The sequence below is a fragment of the Pyrgilauda ruficollis genome, unplaced genomic scaffold (genome assembly GCF_017590135.1).
Source record: "Pyrgilauda ruficollis isolate IOZ18807 unplaced genomic scaffold, ASM1759013v1 scaffold12, whole genome shotgun sequence".
Taxonomy (NCBI): Eukaryota; Metazoa; Chordata; class Aves; order Passeriformes; family Passeridae; genus Pyrgilauda; species Pyrgilauda ruficollis.
In genome coordinates this window covers 16016858-16025480 of record NW_024510321.1, presented here as the reverse complement: position 1 = coordinate 16025480, position 8623 = coordinate 16016858, and the positions used below count along the sequence as shown (strand labels likewise).

The 8623-nt window shown below is 42.9% G+C and overlaps 1 non-coding gene across 1 annotated transcript; it reads right to left on the bottom strand.

Moving 5' to 3' along the window:
* Positions 1-4834: 4834 nt before the first annotated feature.
* On the bottom strand, positions 4835-4908 carry TRNAN-GUU. The gene has a single exon. It is a non-coding gene; the product is annotated as a tRNA-Asn (tRNA).
* Between the last annotated feature and the right edge of the window lie 3715 nt (positions 4909-8623).

Sequence of the window (8623 nt, the reverse complement as noted above, 5' to 3'; positions counted from 1 at the left end):
TATTCACAAGTCAAGGACAGCCACGGCCCCACCAGCTGTGGGGAAACTCCACCTTCAGTTTGTCCAAACCTGTGCTGCCCAAAGGAAAGTGAAAGAGGAAAAGTCCTTCCTTTTTTTTTCATCTTAAGTTAGACCCAGTCAAACCCAGAATCCATTGGACCTGTGCTGCCCAAAGGAAAGTGAAAAAGTCCTTCCTTTTTTTTCTCATCTTAAGTTACACCCAGTCAAACCCAGAATCCATTGCTAAATATTAAGGGAAAATTAACAAAACATTTTTGCAAATATTTGTCTAAACTGAAAACTTGGCACATCATTAATGACCAGTTTTATCTCCCATTTATGCTGGAAGTACCCCTTGAGGCCCAGGAGTACCGGGCACAGCGTGTGTCAAGGCACACACATTTCTCCATCGCTTTCACTCTGCCCAGGCTAAGCAAATCATGGAGGGCATCTGCAAGGCTAATTTTTGAGTTTCAGAATATTTATGTCATCCAAGAAAAAAAATCAGATAAAGTATGTCCTCATGTTAAACTGAAGATCTTAATTTTGAATAGTAACCACTTCTCACTGTCTATTTTCAATTGAACCATAGAAGAGGAAATATTTAGAGACATGATCTGAAGAGCACATCTGTCTTACAAAACCAGGAATGTTAGCAGGCAATCTGTGAAGTGAAAAGGAGACCAAAATTAACACTCTGATCCTGCCATTTTACTTCACTGCTTTACAATCATGTTTTAAACAGTAAAAGGGATTTAGCAACACCAACATTTGAGCAGAATATTTACAAACAACTCTCAGCTTGTTAAACCAATTATTCCTTATCAATATATGCACTACTCTAGCAAGCACTTAACAGTTGCTTGCAGAGCCTGATATGCCAATGGCACAACAAGAAAATAAAATAACCAGAATATCCTGTCCATTTGGAATAAAATATAAAATATAATATCACCAGTCCCTTGGCCTCAGTTATTTGGAAATTCCCAGATACTCACTGCTCTTCTGGAAGGTGTAGATAGAAGTATTCCCACATATTTCCCTGTCTGTTTAACTATGAAGGTGCAATTTAGCTCTCAGGTTTTGCCACCAAAGCTATGATGATGACAAAGGAACATAATACTTAACAGAAAAAAATAAACCAAGCCTATCTTATGTAACAATGCTTTAAGTACATTAGGGCAAATGAACTTAATGAATCAAAGTCATACTCTTTACAGGAAAAATATTATACTGGCATTTCTCTTCTTGTGAATGCATTTCTTTGCAGCAAAACATATATTTTGAGCAATCATAAAAATAGTTTTAAAAGTAATTTATATTTTATTGATTTATATTTTAGAAAGAAATTTATTTCTTCTACTTATTTCTACAAAAGTTCTCTGTCCTTCATATCTGTGGGACAAAATACAGTGTTAAATCTCCTCAGTCCTTCTTCACACCCTGTTTCCTCTCTGGAACCCTACATACCTTTCACACATAAATCGGATTTCCATGACATTTAAATGCAGTTCCTTAAGCTTTCAGCAAATGTGACACAGCTTTCCTCTCTGGGCCCTACAGCAGCCCCCAGTATTACTCAATCTGGTTGTAATCTTCATGTTTCTTAGATAATATTAAAAATTTGAGCTGAGTGTCACTTTCATTTTCAAAAAAAGACTTGCCCATTAAAAAGCCAGTGCCTGTTTTCCTAGGTTATTATTTCTAGACTATGCATTTTTTTTTTCTCACAAGCACAAGTTTGTAATTTTAGCCTTTGATGGAGCTTGTAATTTGCATTTTAGTAATTTTGCTCACTCTGCTTTTCACAAATGCTATTCTTTGGAGATTCCTTTGGAATAACTAGGTAGCTGCTTGGTTTCATAGTGCCTTTGATTCAAAAAGTCTCGAGAAATGCTGTACCAACATCAGGATGTGTAGGAAAGAGGTGCTAGATATATTTTATGTATCAGTCCATGGGGGAGAGTATGGAACTGAGAAATTAAAGCAAACATGTTCAGATACAGAAAGTAAGCTGCACCAAGATGCTGAAACAAACAGGAACTGCATATGCAGTATCTCAAAATTTCCTTGAAAAATTAAAAACTAGAATAAAAACAGCACAGTTCTCAGTGGGAACATTATCCTTAACAATTAAAACTGCTGCCCAAATTTACTTTATAGAAACCAGTAAGTGAATAAAATCAAGCAGTTCTGTCTCAAAATCCTGTTCTTTAATCTTCAGACAATGGTCTCCAGCCATTCCTGCATTATATTTTTTTAGCTGTCTTTGGGGTTTTCTGGGTTTTTTATTTTTTTTAAAAGTGCGTTGTTTCTGCTGTGCTTATCTTTGAAGGAGTAGGTCCAAAGTAAGCAAACAGCAACGAGAAAAGAAATAAATAAATAATGCCGGGGAAGGAGCCTTTCTGAGCCTGTGTAGCTGAACCACTGACTTATTGTCTCTGCTCTCACCACACCCCCCACTTCAGCCGGTTGTTCCTCTGTAATGAAAAACCAGAAAAAAAAAAACCACCAAAAAACCAAAAAAAAAAAAAAAAAAAAAATTGTGGAGGCCTACCGTATTAACAGTCTTGCAATCCTTAGTGGGAAAAAAAAAAAAAAAAAAAACCCACAAAAAAAAAAAAGCCATGGAAAAGCTATTTGTTATATGAAAACAAAAAGCATCTGAAATCAGCATGTTGTATTTGTTTTCACCATCAGTTTGAGGTGGGGGAAAATGAAAGAAAAAATAAAGACAGCTGTTAACCCATTTTAGTAGAAGTGGGAAAAATCCTGGGGACTTCTTAAGCGTAATTTCAGCCTAGAGTGATTTTTATGGCCAAACAATGAATCCTTAAAATAATTGGTTCATATCATGAATACGTAACAAACTCTGAACCCAGGCCTTGATTCAATTTCCAAGGTAATTTGTAGGAATACCTCCTTTGATTTTGGTGATGGTAACAATGTACAATACCATAAAAAATAAAAAATCTTTACCGATGTGTTCTGGCTGAACACAGAGCAATTGTTTCTTTATGTTGCATGAGCTCTGAGAGTGTTTTTGCAGCATTACATGTGACTTATGTCGATGAAAACAAATCGATATAAATCGTGGGTAAAAAAAGCACCATCGCTTAGAGAGGTACTAAATTTCCAGACCACAGTATTCAGATTATGATTATTTATTGCCGTTGTAGGTAGATGAAAGGCTGTGGCGTTCCTTCCAGTCTCCCTGTTCCGTGCCAGCTGAATTCTGCGAGAGGGATGGTGTTAGAAATGGAAGGCTACAGTAATGTTAACTATGCTGTTTCCCTCCAACATCCATTTTGTTCCAAAGAAACACTTGCCAGAGATTAAAATATTCAAGATGGCTGTTTTCTGCACCCTTTCTGCGAGCTGTACAGTTTTTCATCTTTCTCCGCGTCCCCGTCTTTATTGAGACCACGAATATTTTATTTCCCATCTCATCTGCCTCCCAAGTCATTAAATATTGGCCAAAGTTCAAAGGGAGTTGCTGCACCGCGGCCTCGCTGCCAGCCCGGACAGCGCGCAGCCCTGCGCCCGCCGCTCATATCAACGATTTAAAGTTTACGACTTTCAAAGGATTTTTCGGTGTTTCTAAATACATGTCTTTTCTCTGCTATCTTGGCTAGCGAGGGCCGTATCTTGTCATCGATGGTAAATCAATGGCACAGCCTGACCTTTTAGAGGGTTGTATCCCTTATTCAAACCAGGCGGGTTGAACAGGAAGATCTGTGAAATACAGCTTCGCTGGGGAAGGGGCATTTTTAATACGGATCCTGTTTTCTCTAAACTGTAAATAGATCCTCTCAGAGCTGGCAGAGGTCGGGCTGGAAGGCAGCCGGATTTCACGCGACCAGAGCGCTCGCTGGAATCGGCTCTCGGGCTCGGATACGGCGGAGGTGCCAACTTCTAATTGACACGTTTAGGCGAAGCTCCCAGAGTAATTGCTTTTAACATTCATTTATGCAAAGCGGCTTCGCGCGGGCAGGGCGAGCCCGGAGCGGCCGCGCCGCCTGCCAGCAGGGAACGGGCCTGGAACACGTCCCGCCTGGGGCGGCGAGGGACCCGCAGGGCACAGCGCTGTCCCGGTCCTGCCGCCGGGCCCCGGGGCGCGGCGGGAGCCCCGCGGCCGTCGCTGCCGCCAGGCTCCCGTGCCCCGCCGGGCTTCGCCCGGCTCCCTCCGCCGCGGAGAGACAGACGGGGCCGCCGCTCTGGCGTTACCAGCGCGCCGCGGAGCGCCGGCCGCAGTCGCGCTCGGCAGCGATCACAATAATCCTCCTCGCAAGCGGCGACCGTCCCCGAGTCTCGGCTCCCACCCGGGCTGTCCGCCGGCGACCGCTCGAGTGCTGGAGCGCCGTGAGCGCCTCCCGGAGCAAACCCCAATCGCCCCGCAGCATCGCTCGTTATCCCGGAGCAGCTCGAAGACCGTGTTTTCCTTCGCACCTCCCGCCGCGGGAGCAGGGGGTGCAGAAACTCCCAGACGCTCGGGTCCCCGTCAGCCTCCGGACAGAGCCCGCCGCTCACAGCAGCCTCATCGCCGCACGCAGCAGCAGGTCTCGGTGTCCCGCAAGCCTCGCCCCACCGGCGGGGCACGGCCGTGTGGCCCCGCAGCAGCCGGGCCGCCGCGGACAGGGCGGCCGCTCTGCGGCGGGCTCAGCGCTCGGCGCGCAGCTGGGGCCGCCGCGCTGCGCTCCCCGCCGGGGGCCCCCCTGCCCGGCACCACGCGGCGCCTGCAGGGCCGCCGGCGCTAATCTCGCATCCTCCCCCGGCGCACACGCACAAAACGACGGCCGGCGGCGGGGGCGGCGCCGAGCCCAAAAGGGGAACCCGTCCCTGGGTGGGCTCGAACCACCAACCTTTCGGTTAACAGCCGAACGCGCTAACCGATTGCGCCACAGAGACTCCGCTAATCCGGCCTCCGCCGTGCTACTGAAGTGCTTCGACATCGCCCCTGCCTCGTCCCCGCCGCCTCCTCGCCCCTGCTCCGGCACCGGCGGCCGCCGCGGACACACCGAGCCCGGGATCCTAAACCGCGAGCCTCGCGACACGCCAGAAAACACTGAGGAAACAGCCAAAACAGCGGAAAACAGCGGCTTTTCTTCCCCTACTCAATGAGAAACCATCCTTCTAAAAATCATTGTTCACAGCAATACTCTTTATTTTAGGAAATAAATTAGTGAATCAGACTTAAAACTGCTTCTTCTTGGATGCTGCTAATGCTAACTGAGCATATGCAAACCAAAATATAATTTCAAAATATCATGGCAAAACTGCTCTATTAATATATTTAGAAGGTAGTTTGAAGCAACTGCAGGGAACAGACTCTCTAAAACAGGCAGCAGTCCTCTGTGTGTGTAGGTTAAGTGTATTTACAGTTCTAAGTAGTGGAAACAGTCGTGAAGAAAAGCTAACATTCCTATTTATTATTCTATCAAAATCTTCTTCCCAGAGTACCTTACAGTAAATCTATACCCACAGCTCTGCAACTACAAAGTTTCACATCTGAACCTGAGCAATTGTTTCCCCTTTGCTCTCACAGACTGATACTGTTTGAATCTCTTTGAACTCTTACAATATTGTTGGCTTCATGTTGTGCCTGTCTCCCTGAAGCTCTGCCTGATGACTCTTTTGCCCATTAAAAGTCCTTGGAGTCGAGCAGGCACATGGCACTCACAGCACCAGCACAGGCACTGACTGCTTTCCAAGCAGTGCTGGTTATCTCCTGGTATCCACCCATCCACAGCCAAGAAGTTCCAGCTCACTCCTGAAACCAGAAACTCTCAGACTGTCATGAGTGCTGCTCATCAACACTGTTTGACTTCATTCCTCATCCCAGTGAGTAACTTTATACTGATCATTTACTGATCACAGCTCAACCTTTCCAGTTTTCCCAATACTTTGAAAATACCTACATAAATGCCAGCATTATCTCAGGATGGCTCAATTTTCTTTTATTGTGCATTTTTGGTACCTTACTGACTGACACATTTTAAAACCCGGAAGAGAAATATCAGATATGCAAGTCCTGAAGAGTAATTAAAATGATTATTTTGAAGGTTGCTTTTTGGGACACCATGCCTGCTGCTGCATATTTTCCTACCCAGATATCTGCTATTCTCAGGGCTAGAAGAATCAGTTCACAGGCTGGACCACTTCTGTCTGCTCTGTGTAGGGCGACAAGTAAACGGTCCTGTGACTTTATGCACAAGCCAAAGGGTATTTGGCTTGTGGAATTTTTAGGGGAATGAACTAGAACATTTAGTGAATGAACATTAATATTTTAGTGGAATGAACAAGATTTCAGTCTGACTAAAGGCCTAACCCATAGATCCACAGACCTGTAGACTGGGTGTGAATTTTGGGCCCTGAAATGTTTTACTTTATGCACACGAATAATCACATGAGTTTTAATAAACGTAGGCTATTTTCAAACTCTGTGTCTAGAGGCCAGATCTACAAAGGATCTTTGCTGTGCTGATATTGAACACAAGCTCTAACTCTGAGTGTCTAACCTGGTGTAAGACGTCCAAGGCTGCCTCCTCAATGCACTGTGATAGTGAGAGGAGTTGAGGCTACACAGTCACTTGGCACCTTTCTTCTCAGCAGTCCTCCTCCCTGAATCTCAGAATCTCTAATTTAAAGTGTTACAAGGTAAAAAAGAAAAGAAAAAGAACATACACAGCTGTGAGTATTACCCCTTAAAGCTTGAAACCTACAGATCAGCAAAAGATCCAAACATGGGTGGCTTGGCTGACTGTAGGAGCACTAGCCAGTGAGACATCGTACCAGAGGGCAGCATCATCCATCACTGCTCTGCAAATGGGAAAGATGCATCACCTGCTACTGGGAGAAGGTGTCTGACTGTATCTTTAGCAGAAAGGAAGAGCCCAAGTACTGTTTAAGGCACTCAAAAATCAGAAAGGGCTGCTACTTCAGAATAATCACCCTTCCTATCAGGGTTTTGTTCTTTATTTCTGGACAGCTCTGTTCCTTGATATGCTGTTTCTTGTGGATTATACCGGGAGGTGCTTAGTTCTTTGCAATATCTTGTGTATATAATTTAAAAACTATTATTGCATTCACTACATACAATTCATATTACGGTTTAGAATTTTATAAAAACATAAATTTATAACAATATATTGCATTTTAATATATTAAAATAGAACACTATATAATGTGAACTAACTTATATTTTATATAATTTTTTTTTTATTCCTAAATCTGTGTTCTTAAATGTTCATTGCTATGACATCTGTGACCTTCTTCAGATATAGTCTTTGGTTCTTAAATGTCAGAGAAAGTTACTGCAGGACAGAGGGTGAAACTGGTATTGTTTACAAGATTTGTAAACATACCATATATTCATCTGCTGTTCAGAAAAAATAAATCTAGGTTTTCACCCAGAACAATTCCTAAAATCAATTCCATAGGCTACAGCAAAAACAAAAAAATCTTTCCACTTGTATCACAGAATTACTCTATTTCTATAATTTCTACATGGGAAAGAACCATTTTCCCCCAACAAGCACATGCGCCTACTTTATTTATTATCCTGTGTCAGTTTTGGTCAGCTATTTGCCAGTTCTCAAGTTACAACTCTGCCCAAACTACAAAAATTCATAGCACAAAAAAATTGTGTAACAGCTACTCAGTTTCTGCCCAAGTGCATTTCTAATTCCTTACTTTGTAACAGAAATCTCTAGGTTACCATCCAAAGGTTTCTTGTGTTTTCCTCAGAAACATACGATTCTAATCCTTACAAGAACTGGGACATTAAGATAAATGGACAGATAATGCAATTCAACGTTGCTATTAGAGTTATTATGGGCAGAGAATAAGATTTCCATGACAAAAGATTTTTCTTTATGGAGCTGCAAGCATCAAACCATGGAAAACATTATTCCTGAAGAAGGATTGAAGAGGTTGGAAGAAGCAGATATTGACAATTTTTCTTGACCAATTGCAAGACTTCTGTTCTTTTATTCTTCCAATAAAATGCATCTGCATGGGGGTTTTTCAGTTGTTTATATACAAATTTGCTGCTTTCCAGATACAAAGATGGCTTATATTTCTTACAGACTTGGTCAGTTAAACACTTCTATTCTTGGGTCTGTTAATAAAATCAGAGCAGTGTTACAACTGAGAGGACATGCCTCCAAACCCGACCAACTTACTCTAAAAGCAGAGAACAAGACCAAACAATAGTATTTTACTGAGCTATCTAGTTCACTTAGCCCTGGCTTCTCTTCTGATACAAGTCACACAAAAGAGGATGAGTAGGTGAGAAAATCCAGAGATCTTGGGTTATTGTCAGCTGCAGACTGCTGGGTAAACTAAGTCATCCATACTCCCAACCTCCACGTTTACCAAAAGGAATGGCACAGGCTGCCTGGTTCTAGATCACAGCATATGTAGTTGCACTTATGTTCAGGAGAGGCAAAAATTTGTTTCAGTGTGACTTGTGATAAAATTAGAACATCCATTGCTATTATCAGTAATTTGAAATACAGTCTGCAATTGTGGAAAAAAGCCACCAAAACCCAAAAGCCCACAACAACAACAAAAAACAAACAAAACAAAAACAACCCCCAAACGAAATAGAGAAGGCTGCATT